This window comes from Bactrocera dorsalis, chromosome 5 (assembly GCF_023373825.1).
Source record: "Bactrocera dorsalis isolate Fly_Bdor chromosome 5, ASM2337382v1, whole genome shotgun sequence".
Lineage (NCBI taxonomy): Eukaryota > Metazoa > Arthropoda > Insecta > Diptera > Tephritidae > Bactrocera > Bactrocera dorsalis.
The window spans coordinates 57,004,806-57,030,183 of record NC_064307.1 but is presented as its reverse complement, the minus strand read 5'-3'; the positions used below and the strand labels follow the sequence as shown (position 1 = coordinate 57,030,183).

At 34.4% G+C, this 25,378-nt stretch overlaps 1 protein-coding gene across 2 annotated transcripts in view; it reads left to right on the top strand.

The window, feature by feature from the left end:
- The first annotated feature begins 737 nt into the window (after positions 1-737).
- The window catches only part of LOC105230674 (prolactin-releasing peptide receptor), a 104,098-nt gene continuing 79,457 nt past the window's right edge, over positions 738-25,378 (top strand). For both annotated transcript variants that reach the window (XM_049458824.1, XM_049458822.1), the window contains exon 1: positions 738-1,958. The gene's annotated coding sequence lies outside the window, so the exon portion shown is untranslated. The remainder of the gene's footprint in view (positions 1,959-25,378) is intronic.

Genomic DNA, 25,378 nt, shown 5'->3' with positions numbered 1-25,378 from the left:
CCGTTGGTAATATGACTTTCTTGGAAGAAGAAACCAAAGTGATATACTATGTCAATCTTCGTTTTTACTTTCAAATCCCATCACTAGGGATTGCGTATTCATTCGCAAGAGAATTACAATATGGCAGAATTCTTCAAAATATTTGCACATATTTTCCTGTCCCATAACAAGAGCAACATATAATCTTCATTATACTTAAAGCTAATTTCTTAACTCACACATCTTTTATCTCTTTCTATTATCTCTTTTTAACAAGTTTCCTTCTATATGTACATACATATGTACATAAAATGTAGTTGGCTAGTTTTATAAACATTTCATTGAAGAAATGTGCACTTTCATTCATATTTTAACATCATCTACCACCTCAAGCTATGCACATTACCTCCTCTAAATTAACCAATAATATTGGACTTGTTAATTGGTCTTCAATAAGCAGAAACCAAGGACAAAATTTTTGCTGTTAAGAGCAACATACCATTTCTCTATATCGCATCAAGTGCTGCTTTTGAAGAGTGGTACTGCAAAGTGTCGGTCTGCGTCCGTGTTATTTGTTGTTAAAATGCTGCTCTGATACTATCCTGTTAAAGGTGAATAATGTAGACTTGTTAAATGATGTTACTGTAAACTGTACAACTTTAGAATTTCTCAACTAAAATGGTAATCATCATTCTCTGTTTTCGCTGTTCTGTTCTGCTAACAGCATACTCTGCTTATTTTGCCAAAGTCTGCTCATTGCACCGCTGTTACGCCACCCACAAACAGCAGTCGCTGCCTCTGCTACTGTCGCTTTTGGGGCAAAACACAGTTGTCTTTGCCAAGCATGTTAGAACTTGCGCTGTGCGCCGACTTGAATTCAGTTGCCTTCGACACACTGACGGTGACGGTTGCTGTTAACGGGATTTTCGTCATTCAAAATGCAATTGGGTGTAGAACAAAAGTGTTTTCTCTGCTAATCATACATTATACCTATAAGTGTTGAATATGAAGTGTGCTGAAAATAATTAAAATTAATAATTACACCGAATTTACTTGTCCGTTAAAATATATGTATGTATTCAAATACTAGAATTTATTAAGTTTAAAAAACTTATATATTAGTGCAAACCTTCGTCTTATATATACATGTGTGTGTGTGTGTGCATTTAACTTCTTTTATGGCATAAGGAGGATTAGAAAAATGCAAGTGTATGCGTGCGTACTTTAATACCAAATAAACCCGGTGGCATCAGTTGCCCAACAACTCCGAAAGTGTTTGGATTTTTTCGTTGTTGTTGGCATGCGGTTTTATTTAATTTTCTGCTTATTGTTATGCTGTCATCTTTGAATTTTTGTGCAGCTGTTTTGTTGTGATTTTAATGTGGCTCCCACTTTCTGCGCAGCAAATGTGCCAGTTTTAAGTGCCGCTACGTGCTCAAGTGTTCAAATCAGCTACGGCGCTGTTACTAGTTCTACTGCTTTGCATTTCGCTAAGCTAAAAAAAAGGAAAAAAAAAACATCGCCAGCGCATTATTGTTACAACACTGGTAGCGTCGCGTTTTTATGTGCGTATGCGTCCGCCTCCTGTCTTTTGTTAAGTAGGAACAGTGCCGGAGTCTTAGGCGTGCGCGTGCAAGCATAAATTTCCTTGACTCTAAAGTAGTCGTGGGACGGCAAGTCCAGGCGCGTTAATTTTATTGCTTGCATTCGGCTATAAAATGTAAAATTGGCATATGCAAATATCTAACATCATAATAAAAGCGCCTAAATGTTGCCGCCTCGCTGTCGTAAAGTGAAAATATTGATGTGCATGTGAAAAATTGTGCCGGTGACAAACCAAAAAATTTTAATAAACACTTTCGGTTTGATACCCTCAGGGTCCCAAAGCTGTCACAGTGCCATTAAGCAGCAAATCTTTAAAGATTTGTGAGGATAGCTCCTTGCGAAAAATCGGTTATAAGCGGAGTCCCATAAAAAGGGTAGGTTAAAATAATTGTATTTGATAACTAATTTGTAGAAAACTTATTTGTTTATGTATATCAGCTTTTGTTTTTTGGTAAGCAATATAATTGTGGACGGTCTAGTTTGTACACTTATAGTAAATTTGGTGTGTGTCTTTGATGTAATTTTAAAAGTCAAACATAATAAAAATCTGATTAACCCCATGGTAAATTACCTAGTAAATGCTTTAGGCCTGTCAGACCCATGTTGCATAATAACCAACCCTTTCATATAAAATTTTATAATTTTTTTCTTTAATAAATATATTACAATAAAAACAACACTATGAATTTATTTATCTACAGAAAGACCTTATCACTATTTTATATAATTATTTTAAAATATAAAAACAAAAAACCTTTTTGGGATATAAGTATAACTTTACAATTTTCTTTGTAAAGTTGTTGTGGGACCCAAAGCATTTAAGGTAGTGTAAATATGACATATATAGTAACGGCATATAACACAGCCAGCTTCACAAGTAATTGTATTTTTCCTTGCTGTGCTTCTACCTTTGAAAATATAGATGATGTGTGTATTGGATACGGTTTAGTCTATTGCAAAATGGGTATTAAATCTTTTTTAATAATAAAATACCCCAAATTTTAAGGGTTTTATAATACATGCTTATTATACACTGTGTCATAATATCTATATTAGTTTTAATATTATATAGTACACTAGACAGGTTCTGAGTTTGCAATAATGAAGAATCAAGCGAGCAATCGCTATATCTCTTAATGTGCAGATGACCATTAGGGTGCTTCAAAAAATTTGTTTTTAATTTTTTTTCAACTCTTACCCACTCAAATGTTAGTGATTAACAAACAAAAAATCCTTCCTCAAACCAGGTGCTGTAGCTTAACTTTAAGGGGTCGCTATTTGTTTTTTAGGTTCCCATACATTTTACATAGGAATTTTCGTTTTTTTCATTCAAACTAAAATTTCACCAACTAATTTTCGTTTCTCAAAAATAACCATCACATATTTAGAAAGTTCTGTTCAAAGCAAACTTTGAATTGTTCCATATGCTTAATCATTGGACATCGTGATTATACAACTGATTGTTTTCTAGATTTGTTGTATGTAGATAGTTGAATTTTTCAAATATGAAAAAGTTTTAAATGCTTTTGGAGTCTGGTGCGGTTTTGATATTTCATATTGTTTTTTTTTGCTTATTAATTCCAAGAATTTAAAGATTTCTGTCTATTCTCATTTCATCATTATTGCCCTTATGAAATAAAATAAATGTTTTTGACAGCTGTCATATTGCAACCTTGCGGTTTTTAAGCGAGCGTATGTTTGATACTGTTATACGCTATTTTGAATAAATAAATATATGCATATTACTTGTGTATAAACTTATATAGAAGCCACTTACAAATGCTCCGTTACTTGGCTGCTACTTTTGCGGGCGAAACAAACAAAGAAGAAATTTTCAACCAAACCCGTAACAATGTTGTGACTGTCATGAATAAACTTTTGCCAAATTTCGCTTCATAACTCATCGTTAGTATATGTGTATATATGTGTATATGTATATGAATATGTACAGATATATATATGTATATATATACAGTGTAAACACAACTTATAAATTATTTAGCAAAAGTTGTACAACAAGTCGCAAAGTGTCAATCCTTCTGCCTTGTCAGTTGTCTTGCCTTTGGCACTTGCTGTCTGTCAGCCAATGAAAGTTGTGTGACCCAATTGACTGCTAATAAAGTGCTCACTTTCATAGTAAACTATTTATTTGTCACTAAACTATTGATTGAATAGTTCGTTGATGAAGTTTGGATACCCAAAAGTTTGAGTTCAACAAGTTTACATTAACTCTACGCACGTACTATATGTATACTTAGGGTGTCCGTTATTTCCCAGATTGATTTTACCTTGTAAGCTGTATGTATAACTTTAACTGGATTTTAAAGCAATGTTTTATGAAAAAAAAATTTATGAAGACCTTTTTTGTAGAACAGAAATTTTAATTAGATTATAATTTTTTCAAAGTCTTGGATTTAATCATTTTGGAGATGGAAAATGTATTTCAAAAATTAAAAAATTCTACGAAAAATATAAAAGAAATGTAAAATGATTGAGATACGATTTAAATTTAAAATAAATAGCTTCTCTATGTTGAATCTTGTGTTTATAGCAACAACGAGAGCTTCAGCCGGCATTTGTAAAAAATCAAAACTTTGGAAATATTGGATACACCCTTATATAAGTATAAAAAATATAAAGTTTCGTAATATTTTAAGCATTCGGGACACATAATTCTGTGGGCACAAATCTGAGTAACTTAAATTAATTTTGGCGAAAATCTGTAGAGACAAAATTAGGCAACGATTTTGTGCGTTTAGAGTCTTTTAGAAAAGTAGTGAGGAATGATTTGCGCAGATTTTTTGATATACAAGTAAATTGGCTACAAAAGTAACTCTACTTTCTTAGAAATAGTTTTCGCTATAAGTTTCTTTATACCACTTTCTAAGCTCCTAATAATTATATAAAAAATGTGCTCATAAGGGATGATCCATTATTTCGAGGTTCCATACTTTTTTAAAGAAAGAACATTTTTTTTCATTTATTTTTTCTTAAAGATTATCTCTTTTAAATGTTATCGGCAGAAAACGTGGAAATTTTACTTGTTTGCATACTCATAGAGCCACAAAAAATACCTTATCACTGAACAAAATTTGTCTCGAAAACGTTGGATCTTGGAACGTTGGTCCTTGGAACTTTTCAAACTAATGCTGTATCTCAAAATGGTTGATAGCATTGCGAATAGTACGCTTAGTAGGCCGATTACACAATATTTTAAGAATGTGAATTTCCGTAATAAAGTTGAACGATTTGTAAACGCTGTGTAGGTCTAATTCTTTCCATGATGAAATGCCAAACATTACTTAACAAAAATATAATGGCAGCTTGACACGACTCACGTGTGATCTGTCAAAAAAGGCTATTGAAAAAAGTACCTATACATGGATCACCCTTCAACATAATGTAATCGAGATATAATATCAAGATGTTAAGCCTACTTCAACTAGATTCCTGCATGCCCTCTTGTACTGAATTGCACTGCCTAACTAAATAGCAGGTTTTAACTGTGGTGAGCAGTAAAGTAGAATTCGAACAAAAACTGGTGTAAATCGCGTAGACTGACATAAGCAAACAGAATAAAATTATCAAGTAGTTAGACCCACTTTAGTGCTTTTTACACATATTTTTTTGTATTGAATTGCACAGAATAACTTTCTTATTGCCGTCAAAGCTGAATTTATCGTCAAGAGAGCAGAGCTTAAAAAAGTGAGTGTCAAAAGATCGCATAAAATTAGTATTATATCCCACAAAACGACAACCGCGCAGCGCTTGCACAGAGCGAGGCTTGTATGTATATTATTGCCTTTCACCGTAATTGTTCTCTGTTTAGTGCTCAGCCTATACTTGTATTATATGAGTGAAGTGCCATGCATTAAAAGTTTATTTTGCAAATATTACGGAGAAAGTTACTTAACTTTAAACGCAACCATACAGCTGCGGCGCAAAAGTTTACGTCGAAATCTGCTTAGTGTAATGAGTTTCGTATAATTACGATGTGCCTTAGTTGCCGTTGCTGCTGGAAGACGCAGCCGCCTGCGAGTTTGCTTTGGTACTTAAGTAATTTCAATTAAACTTAAAAGATTTGCAATTATCGGTGAAATTTGGCTTAACTGCCATTGACAGTAATAGCAGCAGAGTTGATTTTTGGGTAGTCACTTAATGTAACTACCCGTACAGATAGTCGACCTGCAAAGAAATCCGCACAAAAGGGGGAGATTTGGTTATGCTCCTCATAATACTAAAATTTTATGTGAAAAAAATTTACAGTTGTGTTGAAGTTGTTTTAAATTATATACAAAACTCATAAAAATATCCTAAATAAGTGAGCACCAAAGCGGAAACAGGTTTATAGTATGGCATTATCTGATATTATAGTTCTTACTGAAAAATAATTCGCTTTCAACCAGCTCGAAATTCATAAATTCTATCACCACCCTTTTGTAAATAGATTCTTTTTCTTCTTTATTGGTGTATACAATGCTTAGCAGAGTTTACAACTGTGCGCCATTCGTTCTTCCTTTACGCTGTTTAGCGCCAATTTGGAGATTCCAAGTCAGATCCATCTCTCCCTGGTCTTTCCAACGGAATAGAGGTCTTCCTCTACCTCCGCTGTGACGAATACTTTCAAAGCTGCAGTGTTTTCGTTCATTGGGACGAGATGATCTCGCCAGCGTAGCCGCTGTGTCTTAGTCCACTCAACTATATCCTCGTATAACTCATCGTACCATCGACTGCGGTATTCACCAATGTCAAAGCGTAAAGGACCATAAATGTTCCACAAAACATTTCTTTCGAAAACTCGAACGTTGACCCATCAGATGTTGTCTTCGTCAATACCTTTGCACCGTACAGCAGGACGGGGATGAGGAGTGACTTATAGAGTTTGGTCTTTCTTTGTTGAGAGATGACTTTACTTTAAAGTTGCATACTCATTCCGAAGTAATAATGAAGTGGCAAGAGTTATTCTGCGTTCTATTTCGAGGCTGTCTGGTTCCAAGATAGACGAAATTATCTACGACTTCGAAGTTATGACTGTCAGCAGGGACGTGGGAGTCAAATCGCCAATGCGACATCTGTTTATCCTTATCCAGTCTGGGGTTGGCAGAATCGCATTGCTTGAAACCTCCTCGAAAAAGGTCTTTCCGATTCTGATGGATCTTCACATATTGGAGTGAGCACTCCAGATATTCTTGCCTGATGAAATCTGACTTCTCAAATTGCGTTAGTCGAGAGGTTTACCAGTTTATCAGTATCCAATTGCCTTCATCTCAATTGGTTTCATTACATTATTGATGTAAAAGGAAATGAAATGTCGCGTGCCTAATTAGAAAAGTACAGGCCGCTTTTTGTGTCGGAAAAGCTTCTTACTTCTGTAGAGCCTATGAAAAAGGAAAATGTGAAAAGTATATTAGCAACCTTCAAATACTCAGCCAACGCCAATCAGATCGCTACTATGAGTTAACAATTTGAAAAGATTAAAATAGAAAATTGATCCTTCTAGTAAAGAAATTGGACCCAATATATTTTTCTATAGCCGATTAGGGGACCATCTGCATTGATCAGACTTGTGATCGGCAGATAACTGCTGTTTCTATGACTTGAACGCATGTTGCAAAAGGGAATCTTTGGAACGCTAAAAGCCAAATAGACAATATATCAAAGGTCTATGATATATATATATGTAGGTACCTATGAGAATATATGGTACAAAAGGATTATCTAAATTCTATTTCATCTAGTCAACATGCTATAAAAAAGCCGTTTTAATGTTAGCGAATTAATTACAGTTCTCAGAAAAACTTTGTTGAGCCGATCTTCGGTATGATGATGAAAGCATGTTTTAATAAGAGCCTGAAAATATCAATAAAGTTCTAGCTAATTAAAGTAAAATATGATAAATTGTTATGCCACTTGCTGAAGAATTTCTAAAAGTATTTTCAAAGCTGTCGGTGAATGTAATATTTTGCAATTATGTCCACTTAACGGTTGTTGGCTTAGCTTAATTATTCTGCAACAATAAGTAGTTGGTAATTTTGTTTCTAAAGGGCAGCTATAGAGACGGGTTTTATGCAATATATTTTTCTTTCGTATTTGTTGACATTTTATGAAATCTCTTTCCGTTTCCCAACCACACGCTGTCTCGATAAACTAGATACCTTGTATGCTATAAGTGCATATGTATCGCCATATAAATGTTTTGACTATTATTTGAAGTAGCTTTTGTATTCTGCAGACTATTTAGTTTCCCAATCCCCGCTATATTTACCGAACATTTGCAAAAACAACTCGGCACATAACTGTAATTTCAGTTAATTGCGCGATTACGGACTCAAAATGCGGTCTGTGGGAAAATATTCATACATATTGCAGATATGCTTTGTAATACATACCTATGTATAAGCCCATATCTGTAACTATGTATTAAGCTTTATCGATATCGATCGATTTTCCATTATCAAAGGCACAATTTCTCTAATCGATTGATGGACGGTCGAGCCAAATTGAAATGTGTATGTATGTTTGAGTATGCTACATGATAATTCGTATGTTAATATGTGTACGTGTTTTTGTATGCGCTCATTGAAATCATCGCTTGCTAGCAGCTTGATATTTAGTCACCTAGCCTGCAGTGGAATTATGCAGCCGTGCCCGTTTTTGCAAAACGCTGCACAATTCTCATGAATTTTATGTAAGTATGTAAACATTTTTACGCGCATACATACCATACATATGTACATATAGCGTTATATGTATGCGAAGTTATGCATATGCTGCCGATTGGAAACCTTTCGCGTGGGTGTTGATTCAGCATTTTGCATTTGATTGCTGTCTGTGGAAACATGTGTTTGCTCATAATTAATTATTCATACGGCAAATAACCTCAAACATATATACGCACATGTATACATATATAGGTATATATATGCATACATGTATATACATATGTAGTCTGTAAGTACAAGCACTTTGCGTGGCACGAATTCATGTTGAAAGTAACGAAAAATGGCGAGACAGACATCTTACTACTGACGGATTACATATATACATAAAGGTACAACTACACATTAGTGTCCGTTTTTTACACGTTGATTTTTTTTGGCAGACTCCCTTCTTGAAGTTTCAGTTTTTGTTACAAGAAACATAATCCAAGCTCTTTATTTTCAATTTAAACGGTTACTAAATCAGTTTCATGTTATGAGCATGTGATTGTTTGATATTTTCAATTAAGCAAATAAATCTACAGCTTTGAAAATATGATATTAAAATACAAAATTTTCCACTGTACAAAAAATATTAAATTAATTAAAGTGATTTATACTTTCTGTGTTGCTCATACGACATGGTGTACTATATGAATACACTTAGCTGCGTATATTTTGTAAAAGAATGTTTTAATGAAAAAAGTTATTCACATATTTTTTGTAGAGCGGAAATTTTTGTATCAATATAGCTACTTTTGTGTGGCAGGATAAATTTATTTTTAGCAAAAGAGCAATATATTCCTTAACATCTACATGGAAAAAGGCTTAATTGCAAATATACAGCTTGTTTACGTTAGAAATTTTTTTCTAGCATAAAAATCAAACTTCAACGGGTCTGTGCAAAAATAAAATCAACTTAAATAACACACACCCTAATACACATATAGTACATTGATTTCATATGTATCGTCTAAAAGCAACTAGCTCGCGTAATTGCTAAATGCTTGCGTAAGCAATAAATGCTTGTCTTGATCGATGGCCAAACATTTGCGTTTGAGTGGTTCAATGAATCATGGCAAGCATGCTTTTTGATCTGTTGCCGCTACGCTTTCAGCTAAGTATTTATTAGAGCATATCTTTATTAAAAGTGCACATAAATCTATTTTGTTACATAATAAATCAGTAATTGATTTGATATACATAAGTTAGACAATATCAAAGAGCGTACAAGTAGAAATTTATTACAGCCCACGCCGTTGCTATTCTTATCCGCGCTTGAATGAAATAAACTCATAACTAATAATACTATAAAGCAACTTGTCATTCATAATAGAACGGATTTATAAACTAGCTCAGGTAGTAAATATTTTTGTTGTTGTCGTTGTGTAAATATTGTTATTGTAAATTTCGTAATTTTTATTGATTTTATTGTAATTTTGAGAGATATTCACGTAAGAAAGTTACTGTATATGAAACTGAGTCTTAATCCATTATTTTTACTTTATATTGACGGTTTGTTCTACAACTTGTTGGCATTTTGAAGATTACTATTTAATGATACTCTCACAGAAACTCCATTATATTGACAAAAAAAATTGGTAAGGTCGATTGTCACAAGCTTTTTTTAATACAAATTGACCAACAAAATCATTCGACATAGACAAGTACAGATAATGGTCCATTTATGTGAGGTACGTACTAACTGATTTTTTGGAGCTTCTGGCGATTCATTAACGATGTGTGCCGTCTAGAGTTACTTTGATGGACAATAATTTCTCTCCTACTGGCCAAAACTGTTCGCTCTTGTCCGATTAATACTTTCAGATGGTGCAATCGATGATAGTACAGCCTCGAATTAAGAGTCACGTTATGGGAAAGCAGCCTATAAAATATGATTTTCCACCAATATCACAAAATACATAGCTAAACATTTCTGACCGAATATACCATATTGTTTGGGTAACGTGTTAAATATTTTCGCTTTTCTGACATAAGTGACACAGTCGAAGAAACCAAACACTTCAGAAATTGTTCGACTTTTTTGTATTATCCAACCTTATTCATATAGTTCCGAAATTGCTCTTGATTGGCTGCTATAGTATCAAAATCATATACGCTATTCACTTGTTCACTCGTTTCCCATTTTCGCCTTTATAGAAGAAAAACGGAGTAATATGGCGTATATTCACTTTGCTGGATTCCATACTTGATTAATTAATACGGAGTCAAGCAATCGAAAAGTCTCAGAAGTAATGAAAAAGACAATTACAAACTAGTAAGGAAGGGCGAAGTTCGGGTGTCACCGAACATTTTATACTCTCGCATGATAAAGTGATAATCGAGATTTCATTATTCGTCATATTTTTTTATATCATTTTTTTTATTTTGCTGTAAAATTAATTACAAATAAATTCTGAGAGATTTACCGATATTTTCGGTGAAAAATTAGGTTAGGTTAGGTCAGGCACTGAGTTCTTCGTGTTCGATATCAGGGACCTTGAAAAGTTATAGTCCGATCACGACAATTTTTCCACAAGGGATACCTCAGCTCAAATACCGTATTTGTGTAAAGTTTTATTCCGCTATCATCATTGGTTCCTAATGTATATATTATACAGAGAAGGCATCAGATGGAATTCAAAATAGCATTATATTGGAAGAAGGCGTGGTTGTGAACCGATTTCACCCATATTTCGTACATGTCATCAGGGTGTTAAGAAAATATTATATACCGAATTTCATTGAAATCGGTGGAGTAGTTCCTGAGATATGGTTTTTGGTCCATAAGTGGGCGACGCCACGCCCATTTTCAATTTTTAAAAAAAGCCTGTTTGCAGCTTCTTTCTGCCATTTCTTCCGTAAAATTTAGTGTTTCTGACGTTTTTTGTTAATCGGTTAACGCACTTTTAGTGATTTTCAACATAACCTTTGTATGGGAGGTGGGCGTGGTTATTATCCGATGTCTTCCATTTTTGAACTGTATATGAAACTCTCTCTATAGAGTTTGGTTGACATAGCTATAGTAGTTTCCGAGATATGTACAAGAAACTTAGTGGGGGGCGGGGCAACGTCCGATTTTCCAAAAAAATTACGTCCAAATATGACCCTCCCTAATGCGATCCTTTGTGCCAAATTTCACTTTAATATCTTAATTTATGGCTTAGTTATGACACTTTATAGGTTTTCAGTTTCCGCCATTTTGTGGGCGTGGCAGTGCGCCGATTTTGTCCATCTTCGAACTTAACCTTCTTATGGAGCCAAGTTTCATCATGATATCTCAATTTTTACTCAAGTTACAGCTTGCACGGACGGACGGACGGACGGACAGACAGACATCCGGATTTCAACTCTACTCGTCACCCTGATCACTTTGGTATATATAACCCTATATCTGACTCTTTTAGTTTTAGGACTTACAAACAACCGTTATGTGAACAAAACTATAATACTCTCCTTAGCAACTTTGTTGCGAGAGTATAAAAATATCAATAGCATTACAATCTAACTGTCATCTTTCATGAAAAAAAGCTGTTGTGAGCTTAAGCTTTCAACCCAAAGTGGAGTCTTCAATTATTAGTGTATTCCTACTGATGCTAAAGTAGACTATTTATCTAAGCAGTGTTATAGCTACTTATACTTTTTCCTCTCTGTCTGAACGTTCGTCCATTTAACAGATATTCATCTTGAGATTCGAAGGAACATTTACCAGTTCTTCATCTTGAGGTTTGGAGGAACATTCAGGGAATATTAAGTATATACTCACCGGTGCAACCAGAGGTTCCAAAAATGAGGCGCCTGTAATGGAGTAATGTCAGATAGAACATTTCAGAAGTACTGGGTTGCAATAAAATTTAAAACTATGGAGAGAATCGTTTATTAATTGAGATAATCATACATCAGTAAATTACTTGTTCGAAGAAGACTTCAAACATCGGAGTCCTCCATTTTTTCCACAATTGAAACTTGTTCGCTTAGCCTTAAAAACAACAAATACATTTACTAGCATATATATACGTATATTTATTAAAAGGTATATGTTTAGATGTTGTTTTTGGCTGAGCTGATTACTTACAGCTGTTGCCAAGTCGCGTTGAAATATTACCATTTGCCCCTTTGTATTTGCCCTCATTTTATGCTGCGTGTAAAACTGTCAACAGCTCAGTGTTCTTTTCGCCGCTTAACGATTGCTTTGTGTCAGTTCGCTTTTGGCTTTCTTTGCCACTTTGGCACGCATTCAATATTTATAGCTAACGCAGTGTCGATTTGACATTTCGCCAGCTATTGGCTTTTACTATACTTTACATAAATTATGCAAACGTGGTGAAGCGATTGCATTGAAAATAATATATTATATTTAAAGTAATGTGAAATATAAATGCAATCAAGCACATCTTCTTTTCCACTAAGTTTCCTAGAGGAAGAAATATAAGTCATTATCAGGGCTTTCAATAGGAATGAATCAATGTAAAAGTAGTTAAAAAATTTTGCTGGCTATGTTTTTGGCTCATTCAGCTGGTTTTCAGGATTCGATACAGATGAAGGAACTCTCGTCAAAAAAAAAAAAAATGGCAGAGAGTAGAAAAATATATTTTGAGCATACATATCTTCTTTATTAAAGACTTAGTTAAACCTTTCAAAGGCATATACTCGTCAGATCTTTTCACCCATCGTAATTGCAATTAAAATTTAAAACTTCATAAAATATTTTTACAAAGCACAAAGTGTCCAAAATCATTTCTAAGTTGTTGAAATCTCTAGAAGAATGATATATTCCGAATATTTCCTAATTCAGTCAGCATACCTCAGAAATAATTGCAAGTCGCTCAAGACTAGACTGGAGTTTGAGTAGCATAGGGCTATAACGAAAATGGCGTCGAAGAAATCATTAAGTTGAAGCCTATAAAGAGTGCAGGAGCTCTTTTTGGAAACTAGTAAAACCTTCCAATAACTTCATAGTAGTCCCCAACAATGACGATTGTATTTGAGATTAAGAGCAAGGCCGAAATTCATCCGAAGCACGCCTAATTTATAAGTTGCTAATTTTTTAAGAAAATATTATGTTTCAAAAGTGTTCGAATCTATATAACATATTCATAAAATATATAATAAATATATATTTTTTTTAATTTTTTATATTTTTTTTTTAACCAAACTTTAGTTCTAAACCTGAAACACATTTCATAGCAACTCAAACCTAATACTGCATTTTTATTGCTCTTTACTGTACATATGTTGATATTGTGCCAACTCTCACTTGTGTACGTAAACACATGTCTATATGCCTCTTTCTGTGTAATGCCGTAGCGACGGTTTTATGTTACCTTTGTAATACCGCTGTTCCTTACAGAGCTCTTACGCCACAAAGTAGGCTATATATTTTCTAAATATTGTGCGTTATTTGCGCTTTTGTTAGAGCAAATAGCAATCGTTTTACCGGTTCTAAATAAAATTTTATAGCATTTCTTGTTGTTGTGATTGTAAAAATGCATGTAATTACACTTAATATCACGTGATACGTATTTGCCTGCAGTAGCGCGCTTAAAAATCGAAGTACGCTGCTATAAAATTTACCACAGCGCACCGCGTTCACTCGCATCCCCAATACGCACCTGCTTGTGTACCGTTATTTATAGATACTTTCTTATACATATATATAAAGGTATTGAGCCGCCTTCCCCTATGTGATTTTGCTCCGGAATTTAGTAATTTACTTAGCGCTCTCTGTGTAAAATTTACGAGTCTTACGTGTCCCATTGGCATTTCATTACTTTTCCTTGGATTTGTGCGAAATTAGTTTCCTATACGCGTTTGCAGTTGTCCGCTTATCCCCTTATCGCTGGCTCTCCTACTTCGCACGTACAGATATGCTCTCTGTCAGGTTTTGTAATCGTGTGTTGTAGCATAAAAATTGACATTTACATTCGGGAATTTCGAAGGTTATGTTAGGTTAGTAATAAGAGTGCCAATATCTGTGAGTAATTTTGAAATATCACCGCGCAGTCCATGAATCCGCTGAAAGTTATTGCTTTAAGATTTTAAATTTTATTATTTTCTTATTTCTCTTTTATGCGCTCCCTCCTAAAAAGTCCAAAATTCGAAGGCTTTGGATTTGTCTACCGATTAGTGCTATTTTCGACTACTGTGTGGCAAATACAAGTAGATATTGAACATGAGATTTTCTAGCTAAGCAATAACGCTAAGAGTAAGCTTGTTTCGATTTAAAAGCGTCAGAGCCGCGTTTTCGGAATATACTTTAGTTATGTTATTATGCTTTGCGCAACTTGTCTTTTTTTACCTATATTCTTTAGACATTCCTTCATGAATAAATCAACAATAAGCGTGGTACCACCTACGTACAAATTCTATATCTAACAAATTTCTAGGGAAATTGAAACAAAATTATGTTCTTTATAATTACTTTTAACCTCTTTTAAAATATTCGGAGTCGGCCTACAATCACGCCTACTTTATCTATAGCGACTTTATAAGAATGACTGTAGTATTTTGTAGTAGTATTGTTACTTAAGTATAAATCGAAATAAAATTTGCGTTAAGCGTTCATCTAACTAAGACTACGCTCATTTAATAATGCTCCAAATTGATTCTTTCTTTTGCGAACTCCCACATACTGGAGCCTTCAAGCTTTCGACTGACTTCTTATCGTATATACTGATCAACATGTGAGATACCTGGAGGTGGTCAAAATGTGAATTTATTTTTTTCGCTTAGTACTCTGAAAAATGGATTGACAGACACATTATGAGAGCCTCTACAAGTATAGGCTTCTAAAGGTACCAGGAAGGCCCTCTACTTTACAGATATCTATTTCCAAAACTGTTCAAGCCCCTAGGTACCGAATTTGTGAACCCCAAAATTTATAGTTGACTTTTGACCGAAATTATAGGTCCATGTATGAGATATACAATTGAAATTTAGAGAGAATCCTTTTGTGATTCTAATGCTGGTCAATTCTTTTCTAAGCAACCCATATACCTAATATAAGGATTTTCGAACTTCGGGGTGACTTCATACCCCGTTATTTAGCGTGTTTTGCTCATAACAGTGTATCTTTGTGCCTAAAATATATAGGTTAGGTTAGATGGCTGATCAGAGATCGCACGTGGACTAATAGATGTAGTCCCTTGTAAAGCCATTGCAAATAGAGCTCCCGTGTTCGGACTTAAAGATGGGCAAAACTCTTAGTAGCCAATACAAACTTGCAAATCCGCTTAATTTCTACGCCCGCCAGTTCGGTGGGATGTCTGAAGGTATGTGCTCCCAAGTGTTTAAGTTTTGATCTCGCAAAAGCGGGACAGTCAAGAAGGAAGTGCTGATTAGTTTTTACCGCGTCTTCTCCCAAGAAACTTCTGCATGCGGCGTCCGGTAAGATTCCCAGTCTTACAGCATATATGCCAATAGGGCAGGCAGTGGCCTGTCAAGTGCCTCATCACTAATGAGAGGCTAGCCTTACTGAGGGCAAAGAGATCTCTAGATCTTGTGCGATTTATCTTGCGCCAAAAGGCTTTTGTGACCAATGGTCAAGCGTTGACCAAGCAGCAGCGAGGCCCAGCTATCCAGTAGTGGAACCCAAGAGGATGCGGGAGCACCGACTCGTTCCCATTCTATCGATAACGATTCTAGGGTGTCTTTCCTTGCTAGCTCATCAGCTTTGCAGTTACCTGCGATCCCGATGTGGCCCGGCACCCCTAAAAGTCTTATAGTAAAAGTTATCGCCGGCAGAGACAGTGGCGGCAGATTCTCTTTGACCAACCCTGAAAACACTGTGAATGAGTTCAGGGCTAGTATCGCCGCTCTGCTATCTGAGTGAATGGTCACTTCTCTGAAGGTAGACACTCTCCGGAGCAGCAAATTCTAATAAAATATATAAAATTGTGCGGAAACTTGACCTAGCCCTGTATATCTAATACCAGGATTGCAAAGAAAAACGGTTTGGGATGTCAATGAAATTCTTTATTCCTGCGAAATACATTCATTGTCTTTTGTTTTGTATGGCCACCACGGCACGCTTGCAAGAGTCTAGACGTTGAACCGCATTTTCAACGGTTTTCTTGCATAAATTGGCAATTTCATGTTCGATATTCGTACGAAGTTCATCAATCGTCACTGCATTGTTGACATTGTCCATCGACTTATTCCCATTCACAGTAACGTACCGGTCTTGATCATCATGGAAAATGTACGACCCAATGACTCCGCCGGGTTATAAACCGCATTAAATCGTAATTTTTTCGGAATGCAATGGTGCCTAATGGAGTGCGGACGAATTTACTTCCACAGAATATTAATGAAATGATATCCCAAACCGATTTTGTATATTGTAGTTGTTATAAGAATTGTACCTACGAAGAGTTTTATATCTGTTTTGTAGTGGAAATCACAGATATTTCTTGTTTTGTATTTTGCTATGAATAAATTGAATGTAAAAATTTAATTAAACCAATTTTGAACTTAATTTTTTAATTTACTATAAACTCTATTTCCAAGTAATACATCAAAGAGTTTCAAAATTCTTCGAAATGCATACAGATTTGAATAATTTCACAATTATTCAATTAAAACTTTTTTCATTATATTCCATTGGCTTTTCAAATATTTTGTAAGATTTACATAAACATAAAAAATTCTTCTATGTTTTCGAATGTCAATAATTTTAATTAAGTGTCAGTAAAAATATGGTTGCTGGCAATTTTACACAAACAAAAATTATTAGAAATTTTTTCAGATGAATTTCCTATGCAAACGTTTTGATTAGCCTATCTCTAAGGCAAATTGCCAGCATGAAGGCTTCTCATAGCAAATAATTTCAAGCAATTTAAATTTCTTTTGTTGCCCACTAAAATTGAAAAATTTAATTAAATTATTGTTGCGTTGTAAGCCTCACATACACGAAATGCCTACTTACAGCAACACACACACACGCATACTTGCATGTGTGAATGTTGCAAATTTAATCAAAATTGTTTACAAAATTGTTGTGCGGCCATTTTTGCGGCTTGTCACAGAATGTCAAGTGCGCAAAAATACAAAAATATCAATATTAATATTTGCATGTGTGTATGTGGTTTTGCATGTGAATATAGTCATATTCATAAACGCAATTTTGCGTCACTTTTTCACATTCTGTGTAAAATCGCAAAACAAAAATTAGAAAATAAAAACAAAAAATAAAAAAATGAGATGAAAAATATTAAATAGAATATTGACACTTGAAATGGTAAATTGTGTAAAAGAGCAGAGACTGCGTTTGCATAAAAAAATCAATGGAGCGGCGACAAAATTGAATAGCAATGACAGTAGCGAGCTGGCGTGATGGGGTCAATGGGGCGTGGACGAGCATAAAAGGGAATGACACGCAACATATGCACCTAATATGCATAAACAAGTATAATTTTTTCATTTTTGTTTTGAATATATAATATTTGGTTATGTTAGGATGAGCCGAAAACTAACCTATAAAATCAATGAGTGAAAAAAGTTTTAGCTTAATTTTAAAAGGTGTAAAAATATCACAACATTGGAAGTTGTTTGGTATAAAATTTTTTATGTTACTAATACTTGTAGAGTATAATATATCCTAAATAACCAATTTCGGCACTTTTTTTCAAATTCGTATGTGGTATTTAAAAACTTTGAAAGCATTTGTTTTATTTTATTCATTCTTTTAGTCCGTCAAAAAGTAAGAGTGAGGGTAAATAAAGGTACGACAAGCTGAAAGTTAGTTAATATGTTCAACATATGATTAACAAGTAAGGATGGGCTACGTTCGGATATAACCCAACATTTGATAATATTACAACATAAGGCTTGTTAGTTACAGACCGACAGACATTCGGATTTTGATTCAACTGTTTTACTTGATCACTTACTCATTTGTATATATTTAGCCTTATATCTATCTTGATTAGTTTTAGGTAATGCAACCAACCGTTACGTAAGCAAAACTATTATACCCTGCATTATAAAATATATATCATACATAGATTTATATTCTTCTTCTTTTTTATTGGCGTAGACATCGCTTACGCGATTATAGCCGAAGCCAGTCGTTCTTCCGTTTCACTATTTAGTGCCAATTTGACATTCCAAGCGTTTAAAAATAGCATCTAAAAGTCCTCATCGTTCCAAGAAAGGAAGATTCAACTCTTCATGCTGATGTGTGTTACAAACATCTTGCAAATTGAATATAAAGCTCGGGGATGTAGTAAAAATAGTTGAGATCAGAGGTAAAATAAAAATTGTTTTACTATTTTCAACGAAACAGTAAGTTGAGTAAAATTTACTCGAGACAATAATTTTAGATCGTAAAATTATTTATTAAAACAACTTTTTTGTAAGACCTTCAGCGATAGTGATCGTTATTATATATATATACGTACGCTCTACCACGTCACCTATATTATTGTAACAGGTCTATTGTAACAGGTCAATTAAAAACTCGCCACCCTATCTATGTTTCAGGCTGACTACTAGAATTGAGTCCATATAATTCTTAGTTAGCTCAAACCTTCAAAAGGCGTGTATATTAATTTTACAGCTGTCGGGTCATTAGTTTGTAAAATATTATATATCATTTTAAGTGAAGCAGTTTTGTTATAGTGAAAATGAATAAATAGGATTTTCGCGGAATTTGAAAGAAGAAAATACGGTTGAAACAAAAACGTGTCTCGTTGACGAGGTTCCCAACACAGCCCGAGAAAAATGAACCATCAAGGATTTGTATGCTAAGTTTAGACGTAGTGAAATTAGCACCGAAGACAATGAACGCATGGGACTCGCAAAAGAGGTTGTTACCGAGGATAACAAGCACTCTAAGGAGGGTTGGGTACGAAATGCTGTACTATACAATATTCTGTTTACAAAATCCTGTTTGCGAAATTCTGTATTTAAAAATTCTGTATTATAAAATTCTGTATCTAAAATTATGTATTTCAAAATTCTGTAAAAATATTCTGTACTGACGAAATTCTGTATTTACATTTATTTTTGTTTGCATTTCTCTTTATCTCAGTTTTGCTTTTTACTTCTTTTTAATTGATTTCGTTTAAGTTGTTGTTGTCAACTGTTGTTCTAAACAAAATTTCAATGCAGTGAAGTCCCTAAACTAGTCAGTACACCGATCACTACGCTGCAATGGTAATAGCTGTTAGTGTAGACTGCATTTTCGTTGCTGTATTTTTCTTTGTCTAATGTCTATCATTGTCGTAAGAATTGTGAAAGCAACTAAAGCACGTGTCGTTTTTGCTCAATGTTTTTTCATTAAAATATTTATTCGTTATGTCACAAATACAAATTATAATTTCCAATAAAGGAGGAAAGAAATTGTTCTTAGACGGTTATTTTTATTATTTTGAAAGTGTTAAGTAAAGATATTGCAGCTCTGCGTCACTTATTCCTTACCTCGGGTGGGGGGTAATAAGTGATAGGCACTGCTCTTTATTTTATTTCTTTCCTTTTATTTTCTTTTACCCCTTACCACTGGTGGGGGGAAGTAAAAAATATAAATAAAAGAAGTCTTTGAAGCTGAGATTGTCTTTCAAATCTGATTTTACTTTTATTGAACAGCTCCTTTTATACAAAAAATTCTTAGCCTATGTTCTTAAATTAATTATCAGACCAACGCATAACACATAATAAGTGCGTTGGTCTTATCTAAAAATAGATGTATAGTTTATCAGCAAATGCATTTGTATGCATTTGCTAGTGTGCATCTATTGCATTTCTATTTGTTCGTTTATGTAAGTATGTATATGGGTGGGTGTGGTTGTGACTCAGGCACGTGAGCTGTATACTGAAGAATACAATAAGCACCATAAGGGTTGTTTTTCTGTATTGTATTCTTATTACATATTTTTCTTATATTTGCTGCATTTTTATATGCATTCAATTGATACATAGTGGACTGTATACTATTGTTCAAGTAATTTGAACAGAAAGAAAGACCCAAATGTAAACTTGTAATTGGGCGTGTTCTAAAAGATTAAAATATAAGTGCAAGTCCAGAATGTAACAAAAGTGTTGGCGAACAATTACGTTATTGTTAAACAACCCGCGGACCATTGCCACGATCCAGCTCCCAATGAGTTACCAATTGCAGCAATTAATAATAAAGTAAAGCGCATGGCTCGGAGAAGTCACTTAGCGCCAAGTCAGATAATACAAAGAGCTACAGTGGAAGCAGAGCAGAGCTGTCGGGACTATTTACCATCACGAAATGCCCAAAAAGCTAGAATTCGAAGATCAAGGCATGAAGCACCTCGTTTTCGAGAACCACAAACTTTGGAGGACATAGATATTCCTTTAAATTTATCTACTCTGGAAGGGGAATTATTTGTATTGGTGGAAAAGTTCGCAGAGAGGAATGAATGTGTAATTATTTGTGGTACGAAGTCGTGTTTAAAGTTTCTGAGTCAGAGTTCTTGCTGGATTGTGGACGGAATATTTTACGTTGCCCCGAAAATAATGAGACAGCTCTTTACAATTCATGGCATAGTGGAAGGTGAAACATTCCCCCTCGTGTTTTGCCTTATGAGCCGCAAGTCCAAAAAACCATACGAGGTTTTATTTGAAGAATTGTTCCGAATCGCATCCGAGTACGGCGAAAATCTTCAACCAGAAAGAATTATCAGCGTTTTTGAAGTTGGACTGATATCGGCGCTAAGAAATTCTTTCCCGGGCACTGATTTACGTGGCTGCTTTTCCACTTCAGTCAAATAATCTGGAGAAAAGTTCAAAAAGAAAGGTTTATGATTGTCTGCATTTAATATAAAGGGTGATTTTTTAAGAGCTTGATAACTTTTTTTAAAAAAGAACGCATAAAATTTGCAAAATCTCATCGGTTCTTTATTTGAAACGTTAGATTGGTTCATGACATTTACTTTTTGAAGATAATTTCATTTAAATGTTGACCGCGGCTGCGTCTTAGGTGGTCCATTCGGAAAGTCCAATTTTTGGGCAACTTTTTCGAGCATTTCGGCCGGAATAGCCCGAATTTCTTCGGAAATGTTGTCTTCCAAAGCTGGAATAGTTGCTGGCTTATTTCTGTAGACTTTAGACTTGACGTAGCCCCACAAAAAATAGTCTAAAGGCGTTAAATCGCATGATCTTGGTGGCCAACTTACGGGTCCATTTCTTGAGATGAATTGTTGTCCGAAGTTTTCCCTCAAAATGGCCATAGAATCGCGAGCTGTGTGGCATGTAGCGCCATCTTGTTGAAACCACATGTCAACCAAGTTCAGTTCTTCCATTTTTGGCAACAAAAAGTTTGTTAGCATCGAACGATAGCGATCGCCATTCACCGTAACGTTGCGTCCAACAGCATCTTTGAAAAAATACGGTCCAATGATTCCACCAGCGTACAAACCACACCAAACAGTGCATTTTTCGGGATGCATGGGCAGTTCTTGAACGGCTTCTGGTTGCTCTTCACCCCAAATGCGGCAATTTTGCTTATTTACGTAGCCATTCAACCAGAAATGAGCCTCATCGCTGAACAAAACACGCGCGCGAAACACATTTCGAACCGAACACTGATTTTGGTAATAAAATTCAATGATTTGCAAGCGTTGCTCGTTAGTAAGTCTATTCATGATGAAATGTCAAAGCATACTGAGCATCTTTCTCTTTGACACCATGTCTGAAATCCCACGTGATCTGTCAAATACTAATGCATGAAAATCCTAACCTCAAAAAAAATCACCCGTTATGTATCTGCATAATCTTCATTTACTTTCATTGCTTTTAGACGGGTTAAAAAATATGGAAATTATGAGAACTTTTCGTTGCAAGTTCGAATGCTGAAAGGCCTAGCTTTTGTTCCTCCCGATGAAATCTCGGAATACTACAACAGTCTTTGTAGTATTTTAAATGATTATGACATGCTGAGACTCGCAAATTGGTTTGAAAGGAACTACATTGGTAAATTTAATGCACCATCAAAACATCAGCCGACATTTTGGTCAGTGCATAGGAATGTAGAAACGAGTCAGTTTCCTAGAACTCAAAATAGTGTAGAGGCTTGGCATCGACGACTTAATGTCATTGTAGGGGAAAAAAATTGCGGTATTTATCAACTTATAGCTAACTTGAATGCAGAGATGATTTATCTGAAATCGCAAATACCAAGAGTAGAAAATGGAGAAGTTTTTCCAAAAAAGTTAAGATCAATTAGATCTAACAAACAAATTAAAAGAATAATAAAAAAAGAGTAATTATTGGAAAAGTATCTTTTTTGAAAAGAATATAAGAAAGAATATTTGTTTTTAATCTAATTATATAAGTACTACTTTTTCGTACTTGAAGTACTCATTTCTTATTTTTTGCATACATATGTACTTATCGTTTGAATTAATATTGAAGTCTTTTGTTTGTTGTATTGTTATTTTGGACTTAAAATTCTCATTTATTTTTCTTTGTATAAATATCGCTTAAGTTAATATTGGAATTTATAAATCTTTTGCTTTTCTTAAATACTAATTGTTTTTATTGATAAGATTTACGACTATTTAATAGCAACTCACTTGGCACATGAAATTATCAAATAAAAAACAGACTTTAGTCAATACACCATTTTTTCAATACAGAATTTTGTCAGTGCGAAATTTCGCTTTTACAGAACTTTGTAAATACTTAATTTTGTAAATGCAGAATTTCGCGACGTTAGTTTTCAGAATTTTGTACGAAAAAAATTTCGATATACAGCTTTTTGTAGGGATCCCCTCTAAGGATACTAACTGAACGTGAACGTCATATCATTTTCGAATGTTTGGATATGAGAACGCTCTATGCACAGTGTGTGCCGCGCGAGATCACTTTTGACCAAAAACAACGATGAGTTGATGATTCGAAGCAGTGTTTGGAGATGTTCAAGCGTAATAAACCCGAGCTTTTGCATCAATATGAGACAATAGATAAAACATAGCTTCATGACATAGAATAATTTGTATGGAGTATCTTGAAAAAGGAAGTACCATCAATGGCAGCCATTATAAAGCGTTATTAGATCGTTTGAAAAACGAAATCGCCGAATATTGGCCGCATTTCAAGAAAAAGAAAGTGTTATTTCACCAAGCCCATGCACCGTGTCACTAGTAAATGAAAACAACGGCGAAAGTCCATGAATTCACGAGATCTAGATCCTACCGACTATTTTCTGTTACCAGATCTCAAAAGAATGCGTTGATACCTGAATTTGCGGCCTATTTTAAAATAAATGACAAATCGTACTACAAAAATGGTATCGACAAGTTGCAGGTCGCTATAGGCAGAATATGTTTTAATAAAAAAAAATCGATTTTTTCTAAAAAAAAATGTGTTTGACTATGGTTGTTCGGGGACTTTTCTATTGAGCTGATATAGCACGTTTTTTACAACTTCATGAATCAGGCGAGTATTGGCGAATAGAAATGTGTGTGCTGTTCGAGTGAGATTTTTTGGTATTTTCTACTCTACATTTTCAACAAAAATGTATGAAACGATCGTATTTGGCTGATAACTTGATTCGGGCGGACCATCTACGATTTCCGTGAAGAACTTCTAACTTGCGGAGTGTGAATTCATAATATTTTTACTTTTACTTTAGAAATTCAAGTCGCATCGATGGTTCTTATAACGAGATCTCAAGGGGTAAAACCATGTGATAACATTTAGAGATAATCTCTTATACTTTTAGAGATAAATATTTTGAGTATATACGCTAGTTAGTATTCGTAGTTCAACTGCTCATCAAGCATCAAAGTATTTTAGTTATTAACTGGAAATATTATGTGTTTGTTTATTGTAAAACCCAGTATATATGTACCTTACACATATTTGTATATCTTACACGAATTTAATTGAATACATCACCTTACTTTTATATGATTTTTATGAAAATTTTCTCTGCTTACAGTTCAGTCACGTAAATATAATTTATTTGTAAGTGAATTCAGTTATACTTTCGGTGGAGAATAAAATTTACATTTTTATTGGCTTGTTTAAGAAATTGTCATAAATATGCACGCACACACAAGGAAAGTGTAGTCAAGCGGAGAAACATGCATATAACTGGATATATGAGTACAAATACAATGTTCTTATATAACCATAATATTTACAGTGAAATTATTTTCGTGTTAATTTGAATATTTGAATGCAAGGTTACCAGAAATTTCCAGAAAACCAGAATATTAATAAGTTGTCTTTTTTAATATTTTGTTTTATGAAGGGTCGGACAACGTAGAAGCTTCAAAATTTTTGACAACCTTTTTACAGTACAATACTTTCGAATTCATTTTTCGTAACGGTAGTTTGGTAAAAACAAGGTGTTCTAATTCAAGTTCATTGACATCCATTGTCATGAAATGAAAAGGATACAAGAAAAGGGTTGCCTAAAAGAAATACATATAAATAAATTAAAAATAAGTATTTAAAGCTTTAATTGAATTCTAGACGCTTTAGGCTCCAAGGAAGAATGGTCAGTATTCGTTATGTGTTTGTTTGGGAGCTACCGTTGATAATGGCTGGTAACAAAAAGAAATTGGGGAACCGTAGCAGTAAAAAACATTTATGATAGTAGTCCAACATTTTTAAGCTTTTCTAACCAATCCAAAGCTCTCTATTGTTAAGGAAGAAAACATAAAACAACAAACAAAGGCTTAACTCATAACTTTCCGTTCTGCAAGGAGTTGTTTTAACGCTAGTTTTTTTCTAAACCCACACTTTTTGATATAAAATTAAATATTGCCATCGATTCCCAGGAACCAGTTTTGCTTATGCTTGTCGAGGTACTATTCAAGATTCGGCGTTACCGTACTATTCAGAATTGAAAAAATTGCGAAACGTCTTAAAGCAGAGTTTCTAAAACATGCACCTGATAAACTATTCAAATTTAAGTGCTTAGCTGAAACTAGAAGAGCTCGCCCTCACTCACTCCCACTACGCTACTCACCCCCACTATCCTTCCTTCAAAGTTTATTAACCCTAACTCATGTCACCGTCACTGGAAGCTTGCTCGACTAGTTTTAATTTTCCGCTTCAAATTTATTGTTTTACGACCGCTTCACACATACACACTGAAACAATCAGTTGCGACTTGT